Here is a 26,637-nt window from a genome sequence, read left to right on the forward strand (position 1 = left end):
ATTTGGAAATGCATTTTATTGCTTAGAAGTTTGGGGATTTTTGTTTGTTTTGTTTTTTTTGTTTTGTTTTGTTTTTTAGAGTTCTAATGGATTACTGATAGGAAATGTAGATAATTATTAAACCATTAAACTGTTGAAAATGTCTTAATCTTTTTCTATAAGGAGTTTCTTTTTTTAGCATCTCAGATATATTCCAGAGTAAGCATGGTTTTCTCTGGTTTTACTTTATTATTTTCTTAATGGGATAAAAGTAGCTTACAAGTTTGTATTCTTACACTTAACCTATTAATTCCCTTTATTGACTGTGTGTATTTGCTATTAGAGTATTTGTTTCTGTGCTTCAGATTTCTTTAAATCTCCCTTTGCCTTCATTATTGTGTATGCATAGAGAAAATGCTTACATACAAATTAGAATACATTTAACATGTTTCTATATAGATATTTCTTTTCAAATTAAATCTCTAAGGGGAAGTCTAAGGAGAATGTGAACATATTTATGTAAAATATAGGTTAGCCTTATCTTTTTCATCTAGATCATCTCCTCTTATACAGAAATTATGTGAACATTGGAAAGGAAACTTCATTTTATGCATATTTCTTTGTAAATGGATGCAGACTTTCCCATCACCCTTTTTTCAGTAGAAAATATTAATATGTTTAGAATTTCTCAATTCTGTATTTCTCTGTGGGTAAGAAAATTTGTGTACAGGATGTTAGGCAGTAGTTTACTATTTTTGAAAGATATCTTTTTATGTGATATAGTGAGCTAATTTGTAAACTGCAAAAAGGCAGAACTAAAAAATTTGAATCTTTGAAATCAAATGAAAATATCTCTTGAGGTCATTCAGGTTCTATGATACCAAAACTTCCGTTTCTTTTCATAGCATGCATTAATTTGCCTTCATGGATTTTATAGTAACCTAATAAACTATAATTATTAAAGTTGTCCTAATTTTAAATTTTACAATATTATGATTTGGCAATAAATACATTATAGATAGAGAGTCGTATAAAAAATTCTATCTAAGGTAAGAAAAAAAGAAAAAATCAGCAACAGTAACAATAAAAAAATAGATACTACAGACCGCCAGGCAATAAGATTTGAAATTTTAATTGAATATGCTTCTATAATTTGTAGATATATTACAGAATACTTTACCTTTAAAAATACATAGCTCCAATCAACATTGATATATCACATTAATAAGAGAAAGGATAAAAATTATATCATCTCAATAGATGCAGAAGAAGTATTTGATAAAGTTCAACATTCATTCATAATAAAAACACTAAACAAAGGAGGTTTAGAGGGAACACACCTCAGCACAATAAAGGCCTTGTATGAAAAACCCACAGCTAACATCATACTGAATGGTTAAAAATTTTTTTTAAAAAAGAGCTTTTCCTCTAAGATCAAAAACAAGAGAGGAGTGTCCACTCTCACCCCTTCTATTCAACATATTACTGGAAGTCTTAGTCACAGCAACCAGACAAAAAGAAATAATAGGTATTGGTATTGATAGGCAAGAAGTAAAACATTTACTATTTGCAGATGACATGATGCCATATATAGAAAACCCTAAAGACTCCACCCAAAATCTACAACTGATAAATTCATTCAATAAAGTCATAGGATACAAAAAATCTGTTGTGTTTCTTTGCACTAATAATAAAGAAGCAGAAAGAAATTAAGAAAACAATCTCATTTATCATTTCACCAAAAAGAAAATACCTAAGAATAAACTTAACCAAAGAAGTGAAAGACTTGTACTCTGAAAATTATACAACACTGATGAGAGAAATTGAAGATGACACAAATGGAAAGACATTCCATGCTCATGAATTGGAAGAACCAATATTGTTAAAATGTCCATACTACTCAGAGCAATCTACAGATTAAATGCAATCTCTATCAAAATACCAGCAACACTTTTCACAGAGCTAGAAAAAATAAAGTAACATTTGTACAGAAATATGAAAGACCCCAGATAGTCAAAGCAATCTTGGGAAAGAAAAACAAAGCTAGATGTATCACAATTCCAGATTTCATGATATACTATGAAATTATAGTAATAAAAGGAGTATGGTACTGACACAAAAATAGACACATAGATCAATAGAACAGAGATTGCAGAACTAAACCCACACATTTATGGTCAATTAATCTATGACAAAGGAGGCAAGAACATACAGTGGGGAAAACATACAGTCTCCTCAACAAATGGTGCTGGAAAAACTGGACAGCTACATGCAAAAGCATGAAACTGCACTTCTTTTTTACACCATACAAAAAAAAGTGCAAAATGGATTAAAGACTTGAATGTGAGACCTGAAACTATAAAACTCCTAGAAGAAAACATAGGCAGTATTATACTGCATACACACACACACACACACACACACACACAAACAAAATTAAACAATTTGGGGTCAACCAAAATAAAAAGCTTTTGCACAGAAACCATGAACAAAAGGACAAGGCAACCTACTGAATGGGAGAAGATATTTGCAAAGGATATATCCAATAAGGGGTTAGTATCTAATTATATATAAAGAATTTATACAGCTCAACATTATAAAATCCCATTTAAAAATTGACAAATGACCTAAATAGACATTTTTACAAAGAAGATATACAGATGGCCAGCAGACATGAAAGATGCTCAAAATCATTAATCATCAGGAAAATACAAATCAAAACCATGAGATGTTACTTCACACTTGCCAGAATGGCTGCTATTAAAAAGTAAAATAACAAATATTGGCAAGTAGGTGGAGAAAAAGAAACCTTCCTACACTATTGGTATGGAGGCAAATGTGTGCAGCCATTGTGCAAAATTGTATGGAGGTTACTCAGCAATTAGAATTACCAAGGTGCCTGGTTGCCTCAGTCAATACTAATTCAAAAAGATATGTGCACCCCTATATTTATTGCAGCATTGCAATGGCCAAATTATGGAAATAACCCAAGTGTCCATTGATCGATGAATGGATAAAGAAGACTCATGTATACCTACAATAGAATATTGCTCAGCCATAAAAAGAATGAAATCTTGACAATTTCAACAACATAAATAGACCTAGAGGGTATAATTCTAAGTGAAATAAGTTAGAGAAAGCAGATGCCATACAATTTCACTCATAATGGAGAATTTAAGAAACAAAACAAATTAACAAAAAGAGACTCTTCTTCAAAATTTTTATTTAAAATCTAGTTAACATATAATATTGGTTTCAGGAGTAGAATTTAGTGATTCATCACTTACATATAACACCCAGTGCTCATCACAAGAAGTGCCCTTCTTAATACCCATTACCCATGTAGCCTATCTGCCACTCACCTTCTCTCCATTTACTCTGTTTGTTCTCTATAGCTAACAGTCTCTTACGGTTTGCTTCCCTCTTTTTTCTCCTTCCCCTATGTTCATCTGTTTTGATTCTTAAATTCCATGTATGAATGAAGTCATATGGCATTTGTCTTTCTCTGACAGACTTACTTTGCTTAGCATAATACACACTAGCTCCATCCACATCACTGCAAATGGCAATATTTCATTTTTTTTCATGGCTGAGTAATTGGTCATTGTATGTATATACCACATCCTCATTATCCATTCATCAGTTGATGGACATTCAAGCTCTTTCCATAATGTGTCTATTGTTGATAACACTGCTATAAACATTGGGGTGCATATGCCCCTTTGAATCAGTATTTTTGTTTTTTGTGTTTACCTTTAGGTAAATACCTACTAGTGCAATTGCTGAGTTGTAGGGTAGTTCTATTTTTAACTTTTTGAGAAACCTTGCTAATGTTTTCCAGAGGAGCTGCACCAGCTTTCATTCCCACCAACAGCATAAGAGAGTTCCCCTTTCTCCACCTCCTTGCCAACATCTATTGTTTCTTGTCTTAATTTTAGCCCTTCTGACAGGTATGAGGTGGTATCTCATCGTCATTTTGATTTGTAGTTCCCGATCATGAGTGATGCTGGGCATCTTTTCATGTGTTTGTTGGCCATCTAGATGTCTTCTTTAGAAAAAATGTCTATTCATTTCTTCTGCCCATTTCTTAACTGGATTTTGTTTTTGTTTTGTCTTTTGGATGTTGAGTTTAAGTTCTTTATAGATTGTGGATACTAACCCTTTACCATCTGCAAATATCTTCTCCCATTCTGTAGGCTGTCTTTTAATTTTATTGATTGTATCCTTGGCTGTGCAGAAGCTTTATATCTTGCTGGAGTCTCAATAGTGCATTTTTGTTTTTGTTTTCCTTGCAAAAAGAGACATGTTTAGTAAGAAGTTGCTATGGCTGAGGTCAAAGAGGTTGCTACCTGTGTTCTCCTCTAGGATTTTGATTATTTCCTGCCTCACAGTCAGGTCTTTCATTCATTTTGAATTTATTTTTGTGCATGGTGTAAGAAAGTGGTCCAGTTTCATTCTTCTGCATGTTTCTGTCCAGTTTTCTCAACACCATTTGTTGAAGAGGCTGTCTTTTTTCCATTGAATATTCTTTCCTACTTTGTCAAAGATTAGTCGACCATATGGTTGTGGTCCATTTCTGGGTTTTCTATTCTTTCCATTGATCTTTATGTCTCTTTTTGTGCCAGTACCATACTGTCTTGATGACTTGGTAATATAGCTTGAAGTCTAGAACTGTGACACCTCCACCTTTTTTCTTTTTTTTCAAGATTGCTTTGGCTGTTTGGAGTCTTTCATGTTTCCATACAAATCTTACAGTTGTTCTAGCTCTGTGAAAAATGCTGGTGTTATTTTGATCAGGATTGCATTGAATGTGTAGATTGCTTTGGGTAGTATGGACATTTAACAATATTTGTTCTTCTGATCCATGAGCATGGAATGTTTTTCCATTTTGTTGTGTCATCTTCAATTTCTTTCATGAGTGTTCTGTAGTTTTTTGTGTACACATCTTTTACCTCTTTGGTTAGGTTTTTCCTAGGTATGTGATGGTGTTTGGTGCAATTGTAAATGGAATCAATTCTTTGATTTCTCTTTCTGCTACTTCATTATTGGTGTGTGGAAATGCAACAGATTTCTGCACATTGATTTTATATCCCTTGACTTTGCTGAATTCACGTATTCAGCATGAATTTTTTTTTTTTTTTGGTGGAGTTTTTTTTTTTTTTTTTTTTTTTGAGAGAGAGAGAGAGAGAAGGAGGTAAAGGAACAGAGCAAGTGGGAGAGAGAGAATCCCCTAGCAGGCTCCAGGCTCATCATGGAGCCTGACTTGGGGCTCGATCCCACAACCGAGATCATGACCCGAGCTGAAATAAAGAGTCAGATGCTTAGCCAACTGAGCCACCCAGGTGCCCCTGAGTTTTTTACATAGAGTTATATGTTTTCTGCAATGACTGAAAGTTTGAATTCTGCCTTGCCAATTTTGGATGCCTTTTATTTTTATTTATTTATATATATATTTTTGTGGTCTGATTGCTGAGGCTAGGACTTCTAGTACTATGTTAAATAGTAATGGTGAGAGTAAACATCCCTGTCTGGTTCCTGACCATCGAAGAAAAGCACTCAGTTTTTCCCCATAGAGGATGATATTAGCTGTGGGTCTCTTGTTTATGACCTTTATAATGTTGAGGTATGTTCCCTCCATCCTTACTTTGTTGATGGTTTTTTTTTTTAATCAAAAATGGATGCTGTATTTTGTCAAATGATTTTCTGCATCTATTGAGAAGACCACAGGGTTCTTATCCTTTCTTGTATTAATGTAGTGGATCACACTGATTGATTTGTGACTATCGAACCACACTTGCAGCCCAGGAAAAAATCCCACTTGATCGTGGAGAATTATTCTTTTAATGTACTTTTGGATTCAATTTGCTAGTATCTTGTTGAGAATTTTTGCATTGATGTTCATCAGGGATATTCACCTGTAATTCTTTTAGTGAGGTCTTAGTCTGGTTTTGGAATTGAGGTAATGCTGGCCTCATAGAAGGATTTTGGAAGCTTTCCTTCCATTTCTATTTTTTGGAATAGCTTCAGAAGAATAGATATTCTTCTTTGTGAGATTGCCGTGCTGCCCACTGTGCAGTGGTATTTTCTTTAATGTCTGATAGAATTCCCCTGGGAAGCCATCTGACCCTGGACTTTTGTTGGAAGATTTTTGCTTGCTGATTCCATTTCTTTACTGGTTATGGGTCTTTTCAAATTTTCTGTTTCTTCCTGTTTCAGTTTTGGTATTTGCATGTTTCTAGGAATTTATCCATTTCTTCAAAATTGCCCAACTTGCTGGCATATAATTTTTCATAATCTTATAATTGTTTGTATTTCTGTGGTGTTGGTTGTGATCTCTCCTCTTTCTCTTATGATTTTATTTATTTGGGTCCTAGATCTTTTTTGTTGTTGTTGTTAAGTCCAGCTCAGGGTTTATTAATTTAATTAATTCTTTCAAAGAACCAGCTCTTAGTTTTGTTGGTCTGCTCTGTATTTTTTGTTTCTGTATCATTTATTTCTGCTTTCATCTTAATTATTTCCCTTCTTCTAGCTTTAGGTTTTATTTGCTGTTCCTTCTCTAGCTCCTTTACTGTAAGGTTAGGTTGTGTATTTGAGACTTTTCTTGTTTCTTGAGGTAGGCCTATATTGCTATATACTTCCCTCTTAAAACCACTTTGCTACATCCCAAAGGTTCTAGACTGTTGTGTTTTCATTTCATTTGCTTCGATGTATTTTTTTAAATTTCTTCTTTAACTTCTGTTTAACCCATTCATTCTTTAGTAGGATGTTCTTTAGCCTTCATGTATTTGTGGTTTTCCACATATTTTTTTCTTATGGTTAAATTCAGATATCATAGTGTTGTGATCAGAAAAGATGCATGGTATGATCTTAGTCTTTTTGTACTGTTTGAAGCCTGATTTGTGACCGAGTATGTGATACATTCTGGGGATTGTTCCATATGCCCTCAAAAAGAATGTGTATTCTGTTGCTTTAGGATGAAATGCTCTGAATATATTTGTTAACTCCATCTGGTACAGTGTGTCATTCAAAGCAATAAGTGGGATGTTAAAGTCCCCTAGTATTCTTGTATTATTATCCATGAATTTCTTCATGTTTGTTATTAATTGATTTGTATATTTAGGAGCTCCCAAATTAGGGGCATAAATATTTACACTTGTTAGATCTTCTTGTTGGATAGACCCCTTTATTAGGATATAGCACCCTTCTTCATCTCTTGTTACAGTCTTTGGTTTAAAATCTAGTTTTTCTGCTATAAGTATGGCTACTCTGGCTTCCTTTTGTTGTCCATTAGCATGATAGATGGTTCTCCACCCCCACAATTTCAATCTGTAGGTGTCTTTAGGTCTAAAATGAGTCTCTTGTGGGCAGCATATGAATGGGCCTTATTTTTTTGTTTTGTTTTGTTTTTATTCATTCTGATACTGTATGTCTTTTGATTGATGCATTTAGTTCATTTACATTCAGAGTGATTATTGATAGATATGTATTTAGTACCATTGTATTCTCTATAAAGTCATTGTTTCTGGAGATTTTCTCTGTTCCTTCTAGTCTTTGTTGCTTTTAGACTTTCTTTCCTACTCAAAGAGTCCCCTTTAATATTCTTGCATGGTTGGTTTAGTGGTCACAAACTCCTTTTAGTTTTTGTTTATCTGAGAAAGTCTTCACCTCTCCTTCTATTCTGAAAGACATCCTTGCTGGATAAAGTATTCTTGGCTTCATATTTTTCCCATTTAGCACTTTGACTATATCATGCCATTCTCTTCTGGCCTGCCACGTTTCTGTGAAGAGATCTCCTCTTAGCCTGATTTGTCTTCTCTTGTAGGTTAGGGATTTATCTCCCCTTGCTGCTTTCAGGATTCTTTCTTTATCCCTGTATTTATAAATTGTACTATGATGTGCCTTGATGTTGGTCAGCTTTCGTTGATTTTGATAGTGTTCTTTGTGCCTCCTGGAGTTAGATGTCTGTTTCTTTCCCCAGATTGGGGAAGTTTTCAGCTCTAATTTGTTCAAATAAACCTTCTGCCCCTTATCCTTTTGGTCCCAGAAAAGCAGTCACATGACAGTGCAAGGGCTTGGATTTTATGGTAAAGCATCTCAAAAAGCTGGAATCCAGGTTAGTTGCCCTCAGCAGGCATCTCTGTTTGTATGCTATTGAATGGGGCAGCTCAATGGCATCTGCTGGCTGTTCTGTTCCCTGAAAGGCAGTGCCACCTCTCCCAAATGCACTCTAAGAAGGTGAACTGTGTCTCCCAGTGTGACCCAGGGCATTGTCAGAGCATGCTGTGTTCCACTGTGCCCCTGCCCTACTCTACAGGAATACTTCTACACCTGCCAGGCTCCTACCTGTCAATGGCAAGGACTTCTAAAACTTTAGTCTTTGAGCTCTGCTACTTGTAAAAGCTTGCACTACTCAGACCCTCTCATTTTCTCCATCAGTGTTTTTGGGGAAGTGTTGTTCTCGTACAATCCCCTGCATGCTGCTTTGTCTCTCTCTTTCTCCATGATCAGGGGTCCCTCCCTTCCACAGCACCTGTGATTCTTTTCTCCCCCAAATTACAACACTGCACCTTCTACTTTCCAGGATGTGGCCTCCTTTCTCCCTCTAGTTTTGCAGTTTGTTCTTTCAGCCCTCAGGTCAATTTCCTGGGAGTTCAGAATGATTTTATAATTATCTAGCTGTGTTCCAGGAACAAGGCAAGTACAAGGTCCTCCTACTACTCCACCATCTTAACTCCTCCTCCACAAATTCTTAAATATGGAGAACAACTGGTGGTTGCAGGAAAGGATGTATATGGGAACCAGTGAAATAGATAAAGGGGATTAACTGTACACTTATAATGAGCACTGTGTGGTATATAAAATTGTTGAATCTTTATATTGTACACCTGAAACTAATATAACACTTAATTATACAAAAAACATCGCTCCAAACAGTAAACACATAATACAGTGGAGGTAAAGAAATTACTTTCAGACCCGTCCCAATGGGTCTAGTTTAACAAGGGTGACCTGCATTGGAAAGTAATCTATCAATACAGAATAAATAAGATATTTATGATAGAAACAAGCAAGTTTATTTATTTATTTTTTAATTTATTTATTCAACAGAGATAGAGACAACCAGCGAGAGAGGGAACACAAGTCGGGGGAGTGGGAGAGGAAGAAGCAGGCTCATAGCGGAAGAGCCTGATGTGGGGCTCAATCCCATAACGCCGGGATCACGCCCTGAGCCGAAGGCAGCCACTTAACCTCTGTGCCACCCAGGTGCCCCAGAAACAAGCAAGTTTAAACTAACCTGATTTTCAAAAAAAAAATATTGACCCCGTGCAATAAATTAAACGTACATTACTATAATTATGTAAATTACTAAATTATCATTTTTTTTACCAAATTATCAATTTAAGTATATTTTTATTTTATTATAAAAGTATAATTATGAATATGCTTCAGTTGTTACTTTCACTAAATATAAGAAGTATTTCCAAGAACAATTCAGACAGAAAATGATACAGGACTTTGGGAATAAAATGGATAATCATTTTATTATGCAAGCACTGGCATTTTCTGATTCTTCTTCCTATAATCTCATTAAAATAAAAAATACACTAAGAAAACAAGAATAACTTTATAGCCATTATATCCCCTCAATTATGAACCTTAAAATTATTCAAGTCCTTTGCCCATTTTTAAAATGATTATTTGACTTTTTTTTTTTTTAGATAAAGGGCTAATTTATTTATTTTTTATTTTTATTTATTTTTTTTCTGTAAAGTTCGATGATTAATTAGTTGCATATAACACCCAGTGCACCATGTAATACGTGCCCTCCTTACTACCCATCACCAGCCTATCCCATTCCCTCACCCCCCTCCCTTCTGAAGCCCTCAGTTTGTTTCTCTATTTCATTACTTATAATCGGTCTATTCAGATTTCCTATTTCTTCATGATTCAGGAAAAGAAGGTTGTGTGTTTATAGGAATTTCTCTTTTTCCTTTATTTTTGTCCAATTTGTTGGTGTATAATTCCTTGTAGTGATTTTTTATGATTCTTTGTTTTCCTGTGGAGTCAATAACAACTTCTCTTTCATTTTGGCTTGTATTTGTTTGGGCACTCTCGTGGGCACGCTCTCTTGATGAGTCTGGCTAGAGGTTTATCAATATTGTTTATCTTTAAAAAAAAAACAGCTTTTGTTTTCATCGATCTGTTCTATTGCGCTTTAAAACTTTATTTCATTTATTTCTGTTCTGGTCTTTATTTGTTCCTTTCCTCTACTACTTTTGAACTTTGTTTATTCTTCTTTTATTTGCTTTTTTGTTTGTTTATTCTTTTAAATTTATTTAAGGTGTAATGTTAGATTGTTTATTTAGGATTTTTCTTGTTTCTTGTGGTAGGCCTGTATTGCTATGCACTTCTCTCTTAGAAATGCTTTTTCTGAATCACATAGATTTTGGACCATTGTGTTTCCATTTTTATTTGTCTCAAGGTATGATTTGGTTTCCTTTTTTATTTTTATTTTTTTGACCCATTGGTTTTTTAGTAACATGTTTAGTTTCCACATTTGTTTCTTTCTATTTTTTTTTGAGTAGTTTGCTAGTTTCATACAATTGTGGGTGGAAAAGGTACATGCTATGATTTCAACTTTTTTGAATTTATTCAGACTGATTTTGTTCTCTAGCATATGATCCATCCTGGAGAATGTTTTACATACAATTATAAAGGATGTGTATCCTGTTGCTTTTTGATGAAATGTTCTGTATATATCTGTCCATCTAGTCTAATATGTCATATAAGACCAATGTTTCCTTATTGATTTTCTGGATTGACCCCTTTATCATTATATAATGTCTTTTTTTTTTTTCTTACAGTCTTTGTGTTAAAGACTAATTTGAATGATATAAATATTGCTACTCCACCTTTCTTTTTGTTCCCATATGCATGCAATATTTACTTTCAGTCTGTGTGTGTCTGGATCTGAGGTGAGTGTCTTGTAGACCGCATATAGATGGGTCCTTTTTTTTTTTTTTTTTTCAGTCCTTCCAACCTCCCTATGTCTTTTGATTGGAGCATTTAGTCCATTTGCATAAAGTAATTATTTTTTTAAAGATTTTAATTATTTGTTGGAGAGAAAGGGAGAGAGTGCGTACATGAACAGGGAAGAGGGAGAAGCAGACTCCCTGCTGAGCAGGGAGGCTGCTGTGGGGCTCGAGCCTAGAACCATGATCATGACCCGAGCTGAAGGCAGCCACTTAACCAACTGAGCCACCCAGGAACCCCTAAAGTAATTATTGATAAGTATGTATTTATTTCCATTTTGCTTATTATTTTCTGGTTGTTTTGTAGATCTCTATTCCATTCTTCTTCTCTCGGTTTCTTTCCTTGTAGTTTGATGATTTCCTTTAGTGTTACGTTTGGTTTCTTTATTTTTTTGCGTATCTATTGTATGTTTTTGCTGTTTGGTTACTACATACTTGATGTGTATTGATCTCTATATATACCAGTCTTTTTAAGCTTATAGCTGCTTCAGTTGGAACACATTCTAAAGGAACTACAATTTTATTTCTCTACCCACATTTTAGGTTTTTAATGTCACCTTTTAATTTTGTGTATGCCTTAACTATGTATTGTAGTTGATATTACTATTTTTGTCTTTTAATCTTATTCTAACTTTTTAAGTGGCTAATCTTCTGCCTTTCTTATATATTTTCCTTTACTAGTGTTATTTTTTCTTCCATATATTTTCTTATTTCTAGTTATGGCATTTTCTTTTCCATGTAAAGAAGACTAACATTTCTTTTAAGACTTGTTAATTGGTAATAAGCTCTTTTACTTATTTGAGAAACTATCTCACTTTTAATTCTGAATTATAACCTTGCTGGATAGAGTATTCTTGGTTGTAAGGTTTTCCTTTTTAACATTTTAAATATATTTTTCTACGCCCTTCTGACATGAAAAAATTTTGCTGAAAAATCAACTGAGAGTCTTAATGGGGTTTCCCTTGTATATGACTTTTCTCTTGCTACCTTTAAGATTTTCTCTTTGTCTTTAACTCTTGCCATTTTAATTATGTAATAGGTCTTGGAGTGGATCTTATTGGGTACTACTTGTTTGGGTCTGTCTGTGCCTCTGAGACCTGGATGTCTGTTTCCTTCCCTAGGTTAATAAAATTTTCAACTATTTTTTTTTCCACATAAGTTTCCTGCCCTTTTCTATCTCTCTTCTCTTTCTGAGATCCTTATAATGCAAATGTTAGTATGTTTGATGTTGTCCCAGAGGTCCTTTAACCTATCCTCATTTTTAAAATCCTTTCTTTTTGCTGTTCATCTTGGGTACATTCCTGTATCCTGTCTTTCATATTGATGACTCATCTGCATTGTCTAAGGTGCTGCTAATTCCCTCTTGTGTGTTTTCATTTCAGTTATTGTGTTCTTTAGCTCAAATTGGTTCTTTTTTAAATTTTCTATGTCTTTGTCCTTTCTGAGTTCACTCTCAAGACCAATGAGTATCTGTGATAATTTCTTTGAACTCTTAATCAGGTAGGTTTCTTATCTCTGTTTCATTTAGTCCCCCCCCCCCCAGAGTTTGTCTTATTCTTTGGTTTAAAACACTTTCTTCCATCTCCTCATTTTGTTTGACTTTCTGCATTTGTTTCTATGAATTAGGTGAAACAGCTAATTCTCCCACTGTCGAAGGAATGGCTTAGTATAAGAAAATCACCTGTGTTTATGGTGTGGGCTTGGTGTCTTTGGCTGTTTGGCACTGATGTGGGCTTGGACAAGGTGGTCCCAGGGCCTCTGCACATGGGGCATCTTGGTGGACTAGGTGGAGTTGGAGTGAGCATGAGCCAGAAGTTCCCATGGTGCTTTGTGCTGGAGTTGCACTGGTGTGATGGCTGGAGTTGGAGTAGATATGGGCTGGGGGTCATGGGGTACTCTATATTGGTACTAACTTGGCAGGACAGCCAGAACTCAAGCAGGCATTGTCCAGGTCTGGGGGACATTGCCCTGGAAGAACTGCTGAAAGTGGAGTGGGCTCAGGCTGGGTGTTCCCAGGCATTCTATGCCTAGGTTACCCTGGCTGGATGAGCTGGATCTGGAGCAAAAGCAAGTGCAAGCCAGGGCTCCTGGGCACTCCATATTGTAGCTACCCTGGTGAGATGGCTGGAGCTGGAAGGGGTGCCAACAACCTAGGTCACCTTGATGAGATAGCTATAACTTCAGTGGGCATGGGTTGCGGGTGTCCCAGATCACACTGTGCTGGGCCCGCCTTGGTGGGACAGCTGGAAGTGGGATAGTCATGGGGAGTGGGCTGCCTTGGGGGATGTCGGGAGCTGGTGGGAGCTAGGGACCTAAAGTTGCTAAAGTGGCCCTACCAGGCTATCTAGAGAGCCTGGACTCTGTTCTCACCTGTGCAATCAAGGTGGAAGGGGAACATAAACATTAGCTTGCCAACGCCCTTGGCTCTAGAGAGGTTGCTGCAGTTCTCCCACAATTTGGCAGATGCTCTGCGGTTGGTAAATACATTTCCTTTACTTATAATCTAGTTGCCCTTCAAACTGCTAGCATTTCTCTTTGTTTGTTTGTTTGGGTTTTTTTTTTTGGGGGGGGTGGTTTTTTTGCTGTGCTCCAGGCTTGTACACCCCTCATTGATATCCCTCCCTACTGCAGGCCCTAGCATTAGAGGGTAGGGTTCGATCTTTGCCGTATCTCCATCTCTCCTACAATTCTCCATTTGGTTTTTCTATTTGTTGTTGTTGTTGTGTAGAAGCTATTTAATTAGCCCTCATTTCTTCTTCATAAGGAATTGATCTATATGTAAGTATAGATTCAGTGTGCCCACAGAAGGAGGTGAGTTAGAGTCTTCCCATACCACCATCTTGGACCACCGCCTCTGTCAAAGCAGGTTTCTGTTAGCATAAGAAAAGCTATATGTAATTTTGAGGTCTTGCCATAAATTTACCATAAAAATTATATTTTGCATAAACCTCATATTTATGCTTTAAATTTTGTAGGCATTTAAAATGTTCAGAAATATGGGTCACAAGGTAACTTAAGAATTAAAAACCTGTTCTACGAAGACCGTATACTTGTGAATAACTCTGTGTGGTCTGCATGCCTCTAAGGAAAAATATCATTGAAAGTTCCTTTATCAATTGCAAGTTTTAGCAGTTATTCTTTTTCTAAGTTGAGAGTTCCAATAAATGCAACAATAGAGAGTCACTGTATAGATCCTAAACATGCAACTGTAAAACAGGAATTATGTGTGGCTTATAAATAATTGAATATTTAAACGTGGCTAACAGTATCTAATAGGGACAAGCTGATAGTAATATGACATATCTTTGTGCTTTTGCTCTTGTCATTAAAGTATCTCCACTGCATGCTTCTCTCCACCTTCTCTTTAAGTTCCCAAGGAAGACTAAAAAAAAATGATAACTGGAGAGGGACACTGATTCTTCATAAGAGCTAAACATTGACTTGAAATTTGAAATTTGCAGCCTGCAAATTCCAATCAGATTGTTCAGAATCAGATTTTCATTACAGGCTTGAAATAGTTGAGTGCTTTTACTTACAACTTGACTTAGTAAATTAAGTCATTTAACAAAACACTTATTGACTACTTAATTGGATCCAAACTTTCTTATAGGCATTAGAACTACTGTGGGGATGAGGACAAAATTTCTACTGTTACAGAACCTAATAGTCTAGGAGGAAGCAGTAGATTTTAACAAATAATTCATCATATAACTTTAGAGAGTAATAAGTAGTGAAGAAAATTTTAAAATAAGTTAAATGGAAAGAAGTATTATTAGAAGCTAATTTCAATTAGCTGGTGGGTAGTCTTTTCTGAAGATATTTCTTCTAAAACAAAGTCTGGAGAAACTAATCATATGAAGCAACCTGGCACTGCAGGAAAAGAGAGGGTCAGGGGCAAAGGCCCAAATGCAAGAATGAAGTCAGTGGATTCTTGTAATGAAAATAAGGCCAACATGTTTGCAGTATGGTGAGCTAATGGCACAGTGGTACCAAATAAAGAGAGAAAAGTCAAGATGAGAACATGCTTTTTTTTTTTTTTTTTAACTCAAAATCATCTTTAAATGGCTGCTAGGTGTAGTAGATCCAGTATAAGAACTATTTCATCAGCATATACTTTATAATCTAGATCTCTGTGATTTAACAGCTTAAATCTTGGGCCCACTAGGTCATTTTTAGAGTTGTTCCTTCCATTCTTGTTTCCAAAAAACAAAAACGTCATGTTCTGTCAAGGGATTTTCAGTACTCTGGAAGCTCCATGTGGCCCAATAACATGATACCACAGTATTAAGGCAGGGTGAAGAGGAAGCAGCATGCCCATGGATGACGAGATTATTAAGGTAAATAATGTTTGCAGTCTGATTATTTTTATCCTGATGAAGTCCCAATAGTTCATTTTTACTTTTGTTTCCCTTGCCTCCAGCAATATCTATAGTAAGAAGCTGCAGTGGCTGAGGTCAAAGAGGTTGCTGTCTGTGTTCTCTAGGATTTTGATGGTTTCCTGTCTAATATATAGGTCTTTCATTCATTTTTAATTTATTTTCTGTGCATGGTGTAAGAAAGTGGTCCAGTTTCATCCTTCTGCATGTTTCTGTCCAGTTTTCCCAGCACCATTTGTTGAAGAAGCTGTTTTTCCCCCCTGAATATTCTTTCCTGCTTTGTCAAAGATTAGTTGGCCATATAGTTGTGGCTCCATTTCTGGGTTTTCTATTCTGTTCCATACAATCCTTATTATTTTTGAAAACAGCTTTCAAGGTTGCATTAGTCTGTTTCACTTAGAACATGTAGAGTGTCTGTTTTTCAGTGTAAACATAGTTTATACAGACTCAATAGATAAAAATATCCACATTAAAATTATAGTGAATATATACATATATTTCCCACTTGTGTCATAAATTGATAACATTTTCTATCCACTGAGGATTTATATTGAAATCCATAAATTTAAGTGCAAATATATGTATCAACCTATAAAGTACAGAAGTCTGTATATGCCTTTAATTTTTTTTAATACACTGAATAGTTGAAACTATTGTCAACCTATAAATTATAGAAGTCTGTATATGCCTTTAAATTTTTTAATACATTGAATAGTTGTAATTATTGTAAATTATTGTAAGTCCTATATTTAATGTTTTAAAATTAATTTTGTTCATGCAAATGAAATAATGTAAATTAACAAATGCTACAGAAAGATAATTGATACTACGTGCTATGTTCTTCAACATAAACACAGTCTTTGACATTGTGGAATTTCTATTAGATTCTTACTAAATATTCAGGTGAGGGAAAAAAATAACATTAAGAAAAAGAGCAAGTGAAACTATAATGTCCACATGATATTGAGGCAATTCCCTGGTGTCTTGCTGGGGGAAACTTAGTGTTTTACATTTCTGGGAGAAAAGAATAAGTAGTTTAAAATCATTGGAAATCCTACCTAGTGGCCTAGCATCCTGGGGATTCACTGGAATTATTTTACTAAGCTAAAAAGAAATTCAAAATGCAAGTCCAGATCCAAGAGTTCACCACAAAGCCACTAAATATGGGTTATTAGAACACACAGCCAGGGCACCTGGGTGGCTCAGTCAGTTAAGTGGCTGCCTTTGGCTCAGGTCATGATCTCAGGGTTCTGGGATCCAGCCCCTCATAGGGCTTTCTGCTCAGCAGGGAATCTGCTTCCCCCTCTTCCTCTGCCCCTCCCGTGTGCACTCTCTCTCACTCTCTCTCTCTCTCTCTTTCTCTCTCTCTCAAATAAATAAATAAAATAAAAACTGTTAACACACAGCCTACAGAATCAAACGTGCTTAAGTAGGCCACTCTAACCACAGCATTTGTAGATATGTGAACAAATTTAATTTTCAAATTATTTTTTAAATTTTCAAGTGGGTAATAGGAGGGATTTACAAATATATATATATATATATATATATATATATATATATATTTAGTATGAATAGACATATTAATCAAAAATAGAATTATTAGGAAACAGCATTTTATAAGCAGCTGAGAGTAAATACTAGTCATTAGATGATTTCAATTTATAATACACAGACTTCTTTGTTCCAATTCTAGAGGAACCATTAAAAATGCCAATTGGAAAGCATTACTGTGAAATGCAAAAATAGATGAGGAAAACAAAACATCCCAGAAATATATTTTAGAATGCATTAATGGTTGCACTAATTTAGTTTAGAACAAAAGCTATGGAGAAGTTGTACACATAGGAAAGAGTAATTTGTTGCACAAACATGTTAGGTCAAAAGCTACCTAAGTGAGTATAAATGAGTATTCTTCTATTAGATGCCATATTTTCCAGAAAAGGTACAAATTATATTTTATTTAATAACTTCTACAGCAATCCTGCCTTATTTTCATAAAACATTTTTTCCAAAATATTTTATGTACTATTCTTTCAAAATGAACAGAAAAGCAAACACTTTTTTTTTGTTTTTTTTTAACTATATGCAAGTAGATTGAAAAAAAAGTTTGCATTTTTTATAGATACATAATTTCATAAAGCCACTCCACCTTTGAATGTAACTTATAACCTGATCTAACATGCATATCAAATTGCCAAGGGTATTTTGATCTTAGCATCATTAAACTATGAAAAATGAATGTTATAATAAAAGAACCAATCTTTTTTTATTATAGTTCTGTGGCATAATACTATTGTTAAGATGAAAATTCTGTAGGTTTTAGGCTTTTATGTAAAAGGTCCAAGAATAAGGTAATATAATAAAACACAATCTTTCAGCACTTTTTACTATTAAGTTCAGAGTCTCGGGTGCTAAAGGGTTGGAAGTTATTTTAAGTTCATTATAATAAAAGCTCACCCATGGGTAGCTATCTCAAACACCTTAGATAAGAAGAAAACAGGGAGTTTTATCCAGTCTTGAAAATCATTTTTTTAATAAAAATATGTAACAATTAATGCTTAATATCTGCACATAAAATTTCTTTTCCAAGAAATTTATTGTTTTGTGGATAACCATTATGAAAAAAGCAGGTTCTTTTACCTTTAAAAAAAATTCCATAGAATGGCTGGGCATGGCTTTCAGTGACTTTTTTATTTCTAGAAGTCCTCGTGGAATATTTTTTCCTTCTCATTTATTACTATAATTAATAATATTTGAAGCTTTTATAAAGTATTTCTTCAGGGGAATATAAAACATGTTAGTATTTTTCAAAACTCCTTGAAGCAGAAATATTTCCTTAATAAGTTAAAAAAATTAGTCATATACAGCTTATCCTTTATTCAAGGTCAGTAGGATGAATGGGTGTTAAAAATCCAGGATTAGAACCAAGATTTGCCATGAAGTGTCTCTTCATAATGCGTACAACCGCATCACTTTTTCCTCTCTCTGAACCCTTATAAAGGAATGTAGGAACTGGCATTAAAATATTGTGACCTTGAAAGCATTATTTTACCCTGTTGGGAAAGGAAAGTACAGTCAACCTCTTGTCACATATTGCAGGGTCATTACAGATATAGAAGTAAAATGAACTGAAACCCTAAGTATATTTATTGAAAATGTTTTAACTTCGTTTCTATACGTACTGTCAATGAGCAGTCAGGCTTTGAATTGGAATCAGAGTCTAGCAAGAGGGACAGGAAGCAGACGCAAAACGCCACTTTCTTTCCATATGTCCTATTCCCAGTTAAATCAGGCATTTCTGGTAACACCAAAAGAGCAAGAACGATCAATGCAGAGATCATTCTGCGTTACCTCAGTTACCTGTATTACTGGCATGAACACTGGAGCTGAATTTGTGGGAAGACAAAGGAAATACTGGTTCTTAAACTTAATCATCCCCAGATAAAAAGCAACTAGAGGCTAGAGCTAACCTTTTGGTTGATAAATCTAGGCTGAGAAGGATGAGCAATTGTTCATAAATTGCCAACCAGGATCACCAGCATAATTCACAAATGATATATTCAAATAGTTTTATGTCTGCTTTCGCCTTTAGCAATTTGTAAATGACCCTATAGAAATGTTTTCATTGAAATTTCTCATTACTTGATTATGCAACCTAAATTGTAAAAAAAAAAAATCTTTCAGGCAAGTATGGTTAATTTATTATAGTGTTAACAGGATTAAAGAATTTAAAGTGCTAGTGAAAGCTGCAGCAGTTTTAATTAGAATGACTTTATATTAATTTACATCGAAACAACATAGAAGTAAGAGAATAAGTTAAAAATGCAGAATTCTATTGCATCAAATCTGCTCCTATCACAAGTTCTGGTAAAGGTATAGTTCTCAGAAGTAAATTTCACAATTAAAACTCAAGGGGAAGGGTGCCTCAGTCAGTTAAGGGACCCACTCCTGATTTCGGCTTAGGTCTTGATCTCAGAGTTGTGAGATCAGCCTCCCATCAGGCTCTGTACTGAGTGTGGAGCCTGCTTGAAATTCTCTCTCTCCCTCTTCTTCCACCCTTTCCCACCCCATACTCATTCTGTCTCTCAAAAAAATAAAAAAGAAAACCTCGAGGGAATAATTATATTTTTATATTCACCCTAATCAGCAGGAGTTTAGACAAATAAGTTTAATAAGAGAATGGCTTGTGAAAAATTAAGTGCAATGGAACAGTGAAATATATTGCCCCAAACAATTTAGACAACAAAAAAGTAAATTTAAGTGCTCCTCTGGTGATCACAAAGTTGCAAAGCACCATGATTTTCAAAGTGTTTTTGTCAGCTAAATAATATGCTTGCCTTTTCATTGTTGAATGAAAAAATCCATGTTCCCCATTTCTCTCTTATCCCATTATCATGTTTTCAGAGATTAGAATCATGTGGATTTCAGATTATTATATCAGAATGGAATAAGCATTTGCATTTCTAAATTTGCACTCTCAAAGTTTGAGCAGCTGACCACCATTTAACAAAGCATGCACCATCCCTGATTATTTCACCATAAATCTAATGAGGCAAACAGATGTATGAGGCTGCTTTGTTGCATAATCAGACATCCTTTTTTTTTTTTTAAACAGGAAAAGTGTACATACATTGTTATAACAGATGACTTACATACACAGCTTGGTTTATACATAGGACTTGCCCTAACAGCAGCATTTGCATTTTTTCTATGTACTTAAATCAATAAAAGTAATAGTCGAAAGCATGGCATGGAAGCACAGAAAGTTATTGACCTTATAGAATTGCAGTATCTGAACCATGTCATATTTTTGATATTGAATTTACTATATTACAAATTTTACCTAATATTTAAAGAATGTTATCTGATACGTTGATTCAGTAAGCAAAAATATGTTGTTTGAATTTTCTTCCCATAGCTCTTAAAATAATTGAGACAAATAACATATATATACACACACACACACACACATATATATATATAAAGCACAGTAACATTACTTAAACTCATGCTATTTCAAAGCTTTTTTTTCCCCCCAAAATAAGACCACCTATAAATACCATTTTAAATACAATTTCAAAGGGGAGGTCTACATGCTATCTTCAGTGTCTGTGTGTTAATAATATAGTGACAAAATTATATTTATTTCTATATCTTTTGTGTTTTAGTCTCTGATTTCTTTTTTTTTTTTAATATTTATTTATTTGACAGAGAGGGAGGGAGAGAGTGCACTCATGCACCCAAGAGAGCCAAAGGGGGAGGGAGAGTGACAAGTAGATGCCCCACTGAACACGGAGCCCATCCCAGGGCTAGATCCCATGACCCTGAGGTCATGACCCAAGCTAAAACCAAGAGTTGGACACTTAACAGACTGAGCCACCCAGGCTCCCCTTACTTTAATCTCTGTTTTCTACCTCCACTTCTAGTTTCCAGCAAGACCTCTCAGGTTGGTCATGTACTTTTTTATATTTAATGTAAGTAGTTAAAATTTATAAATATGCACATACCCTCAAGATTATATGAAAGATGGTTAAAGTACACGGCTAATAGAAACAAACATATATACTACACTGAAAAAAATTACCTGGTTATTTTCCAATATAAATAATAATTATATACAGATACTAAATCTCTATATCTCAGAAGATTAAAGGCAATTAGACTAGTTATATTATATGAAAACTAGATGACTTTATCACTGTAATTAGGTTAGGCACAAATGACCCTTAGTTTTTGTGGATCCATAATAAAATTGGGAATGAAAACTTTTTTTGAAAGTGTTAATTCCACTGTTTCATTATAATGATGAAAAAAAAAAACCTAAATATGATATACACTTTATAAATTGACTCTAATAGTACAAATTACAACAGACCAAAGATGAATAGGCTGATAGCACTACAATTAGCACATAAAAGAAATAATCTCAGATTAAACTCATTATTTTACAATGCAGTAAGAAAGAATGACTTATACAAAATTCATTTGTACATCCATTATAAATTAAATATCTATATCTATATACACACATACATAGAATTGAGTATACCTCATAATCCCAATGAACAAAGAGAATTTTATATTATTCACTGATGATTTATTACCTTCTTTTTTTGGTAGTGGTAGCATTTTTTAGCATTAAAATATTTGAACTTTGCCAATATACGGCTGTTCCTCAATCAGGAATAAACTTGAGTGATTTTGACTTAAACATCTCCAATAACAAGCCAAACAGAAGTCATTATAGCTTTGTGCTAATGGTTCTCAGTAACACATTTTTAAAGCTTCAGAACAGGAAAAAAATCTATACCCAATGTCCTCCAAGAAATGCAACATTAGTTAGGATTTTCTATTGTACAGGTTGATTATTTAGATCTCTCACATTTTAATGTGTTTTAGTTCAGATGTTCAGCCTTAGTGGGCCTTTTAAAACTCTTTATTCTTGTATCCTCTACTATTTTATTTCATTTTATTGACATGATTTATTTTTTATTTGTCCTTTTTGCTTGGTTTAGTTTATTTGTTTTAACTTTAGACAAAATGGAGAAAAAACAATATACTCATACTCTGATTATGCATGCTGGGCAATTTTCCTCCCATTTAGCTCCTCATAAGACCTTCACACATGCCTGAAAGCCCCACACCTACACACAAGGCACATGGTTTTCTGCCTAATTTCAGGTTAAGATTATTTCCTATAAATACAGTACAACCACCTTTAAAGTTAATTCAGGAGTGCTAAAGAAAATAATTCTTTTTTCCATACTCAGAGCTATCATTTTAGTATTAAAAAATTGAAAAATGATATCAATTTACAAAATTATTTTATGCCACTCTATCTATCTACACATTCATTTAATAACCCCCAGGATTTGAGTAAATAACTATATCTAGGGAAATCTAGTTAAATGCATGCATTCCCTCCAATTTAAGGTGTCCTTAAACTGTCTTCCAATGACTAAACAAACTTGGAAATGTGGGAGAATTCAGAAGCAAATTTAGAGCTATAAATCATATGCACTCATTACTTGGAATATTTATTATATAAAAGAGACCTGACTAGCTATCTAAATATTTGTGAAACTGCAAGTTTTCAGTCTTTTTAAGAAGTAAAATGCCTATTAAGTGGAATTTTCTCTTATTTATAAAGAACCTTAATGGATGTGACAAGTTTCAGAATAAAAGGTGGGGAATCTTAAAATACTCTGCATAACTTGATGTGTAAAACATTTTACTTCCAGTAAATGTATAAAAATTATTTTATATTTTATTGTTTTTTGTTTGGGTCTGGGCTCAAGTCATGGTTCTCTGCAACACAGTTTTTTAAATTAAACTATAGTTAGTACATCAGATTCAGGTGTGCAACAGTAATTTAGTAAGTCTATATATTATGCTATGCTCACTGAAAGTGTAGCTACTCTCTGTCATCATAAAAATATTAATACAATATGATTGACTATGTTCCCTATTCCGTACCTTTTATCTCCATGACATTTATCTGATAGCTGGGTATCTCCCATTTCCCTTCACATATTTTGCCCACCTCCAACCCCCTTCCCATCTGGAAGCCATCAGTTCTCTGTATTTATCGGACTATTCCAGTGTTTTGATTGTGTGTTTATTCATTCTCTTAGATTCAATATATAAATAAAATCATAGATTGTTTTTCTACATCTGACTTACTTTATCTAGAATAATATCTTATTGGTCTATTCATGATGCAACTAGCAAGATTTCATTCTTTCTTACAACCAAGTAGTATTTCATCGTGTATACACACACACACACACACACACACACACACACACTTTTCACATCTTTTTTTTTTAATATTTATTTATTTTAAATTCCAGTATAGGGGCACGTGGGTGGCTCAGTCAGTTAAGCATCTGCCTTCTGCTTGGTAGTAATCCCAGGGTCCTAGGATTGAGCCCTGTATTGGGCTCCCTGCTCAGCAGGGAGCCTGCTTCTCCCTCTCCCTCTGCTCCTCCCTGCCCTGCTTGTGCTCTCTCTGTCAAATAAATAAATGAAATCTTAAAAAAAAATAAAATAAATTCCAGTATAGTTAACATAGGGTGTTGTATCAGTTTCAGGTGTAAAACATAGTGATTCAACAATTCCATACACCACCCAGTACTCATCGTACTTCATCTCCAACACCTATTTTCCACTTCCCTTCTGGTAACCATCAGTTTGTTCTCCATAGTTAAGAGCCTGTTTCTTGGTTTGTCCCTCTTTTTTTTCCCTTTACTTGTTTTGTTTGTTTGTTTGTTTTGTTTCTTAAATTCCATATGTGAGTGAAATCATATGGCATTTGGCTTTCTCTGAGTGACTTATCTTGCTTAGCATCAGACTCTCTAGATCAATTTATGTCATTGAAAATGGCAAGATGTCATTCTTTAATGGCTGAAATATATACATATATGTCTGCATATATATACATATATAAATGTATATCTGTGTATGTATATACATGTGTGTATGCATACATATACGCACACATACATATCCCACATCTTCTTTATCCATTCATCTATGGATGAACATTTGGGTTGCTTTCATATCTTGGCTATTGTAAATAACGCTGCAATAAACATAGGGGTGCATATATCTTTTCAAATTAGTTATTGTTTTCTTTAAGTAACTACCCAGTAGTGAAATTACTGGATCATGTAGTATTTTTATTTTAAATTTTTTGAGGAAATTTCATACTGTTTTCCACAGTGGCTATAGCAATTTGCATTTCCACCAACACTGTATGAGGGTTCCTTTTTCTCTGCATCCTTACCAATACTTGTTATTTCTTTTTTTTTATTTTTAATTTTAGCCATTCTGACATGTAAGGTGATCCTCATTTCTGTTTTGATTTGTATTTTCTTGATGACTAGTGATGTTGAACATCTTTTCATGTGTCTCTTCGCCATGTGTATGTCTCCTTTGGAAAAATGTCTATTCAAGTCTTCAGCCTATTTTTAAATCTGATTGCTTATTTCTTAGGTTTTGAGTTGTATAAATTCTTTATATATTTTTGATACTTACCCCTTATCAGATATATCCTTTGCAAATATATTCTCCCATTCATTGAAGTTCTCACTGAGTTCTTCACTCTTCTCTCCAGGCCAGTGAGCATTTTTATGATCATCACTTTAAATTCTTTATCAAGGATATTGCTTATCTCCATTTCATTTTGTTCTTTTTCTAAGTTTTTGTGCTATCTTTAATCTTATTCTTTCATTTGAAATATATTTCTCTGTCTCCTCATTTTATTTCTTCCTGTGTTTGTTTCTGTTACGTGAAATAGCTACTTCTCCTAAACTTCAATAAATTATCTTTTGTATGGTCATTCCTTGTGTAGTGTGTTTGTGCCTGATGACCTAGCCAACTGAAGCTGTGGCTGGTGTTGGGCTGGGGGTCCTGGGGTATTCTCTGCTGGGGCTCTACTGGTGGGAAGTCCAGAGCTGAAGTACTCATGGTCTCAGGCAGTCCTGGGATTCTTCACACAGGGAGTACCCTACCAAAACGGCTAAAGCTGAAATGGATGCAATCCTGGGGGTTCCAGGGCTCTTTGCACAGAGTGTACTCTGGCAGAACAGCTAAAGCTGAAGTAGGCTTCCAAACAAGGGTGTCCCTGGGCTCTCTATACAGAGGGATCCCTGGCAGGACTCCGGAAGCTGAAGTGGGTGTGAGCTGGTATGTCCTGCACTGTTTAGCACAGAGGGTGCCATGGTGGGTTGGCTGGAGCCCACGGCTGGGTGAGAGATATGTGTCATGGGATGCTCCATGCATGGGTTCCCTGGCAGGGCACTTGGAACTAAGGCAGACATGGGCTAGGGTTCCTGGGGTACTCTGTGTAGGGGATACCCTGGTGCAGTGGTTGGAGCCAAAGCAAGCATGAAACAGGATGTCCCAGAATTATCTGAACTGGCATTGCCCTAGCAAGCTAACTAGAGCTAAAGTGGTATGAATCTGGATTGTCCCAGGGTACTTTACATCTTTGTCACCTTGGTGAGATTGTTGGAGCTATAGTGAGTGCTGACCAGGAGTGTCCCAATGTGCACCATGCTGGGACCACCTTAGTGGAAAGGCTGGAGCTGGTATGAGCTAATGGGGTTCACTGAGACAGTAAGACAACGAGGGCACCCAGACCCTGCTCTGATTTGTGCTGTCAAGGTGGAGGGGGAATGTAAACCATGGCACTCACCAGCCCCTCAGGCCTGAAAAGAGTTCTAGCAGCCTCCTCTCCATTTGTCAGGATTATAGAGCTGTTTCATTTTCATATTCCAATGGCTGTCTTTTTTTTATAATATTTTTTTATTATGTTATGTTAGTCACCATACAGTATATCCTTAGTTTTTGATGTAACGTTCCATGATTCATTCCAATGGCTTTCTTAAACCATGTTTTTTGTTTTTGTTTTATTTTCTGTGCCCCAGGGCAGATGAATCTGCTCATGGTCGCTTGTACTATTCCTCACCACCGCAGTTCATAGCATCAGGAGAGGGGAGTCCCTTTGTTATCATGCCTCCATCTTTCTTACTTTTCTGTACGTGGTCTATCTTTTTTTGTACAGAAGCTGTTCAGTCGTCAGCCCACAGTTGTTCTTCAGGAGGAATTGCTCTATAAATAGGTGTGGATTGGTGTGTCTCTGAAGGAGATGAGTTCAGTGTCTTCCTACATTGCTACCTTGGACTGGAACACTGCACAACACATTTTTTAGTTTTTACATGAGGAAGAATTGTCTACTGCATGTGATTTAGGAAATACATTTTTTTAACATCAGATTTTCTTTTGTAAAATTTGATTATTCCTATCTCTCAAATTGGGAATATGTTTTAATTTGGATGTTCTACTTTTCTTTGCCCTCATTAAACTTTTGTTGCCTTCTACCGTGTTAATCTCATCTGATTTTTACTCTTAATTTTTAAAACTTTTTTAATGTTCATATTTTTTTTGAAGTAAAATGTACAGCAAAGTGCACCCTTTATAAGGGCCCAATTCTATGTGTCTTGATGAATGTATAAACCAGCGTAACCACTACCTCATCCAAGTTATAAAATAGTAACATCACTCTTGAAGCCTTCCTATTCCAGTCAATCCTCACCCAACAAAGGCAACTAACTACTGTTCTGAATTCTATCTCTGTGGATTAATTTTGCTTGTTCCAGAGCTTCAGATGAATGGACTCATACAGTGGTTACTCTTTGGTGTCTGACTTCTTTCTCCCAATATACTGGATTTGAAGTCTA

The sequence above is a fragment of the Ursus arctos genome, unplaced genomic scaffold (assembly GCF_023065955.2).
Source record: "Ursus arctos isolate Adak ecotype North America unplaced genomic scaffold, UrsArc2.0 scaffold_29, whole genome shotgun sequence".
NCBI classification, from domain to species: domain Eukaryota; kingdom Metazoa; phylum Chordata; class Mammalia; order Carnivora; family Ursidae; genus Ursus; species Ursus arctos.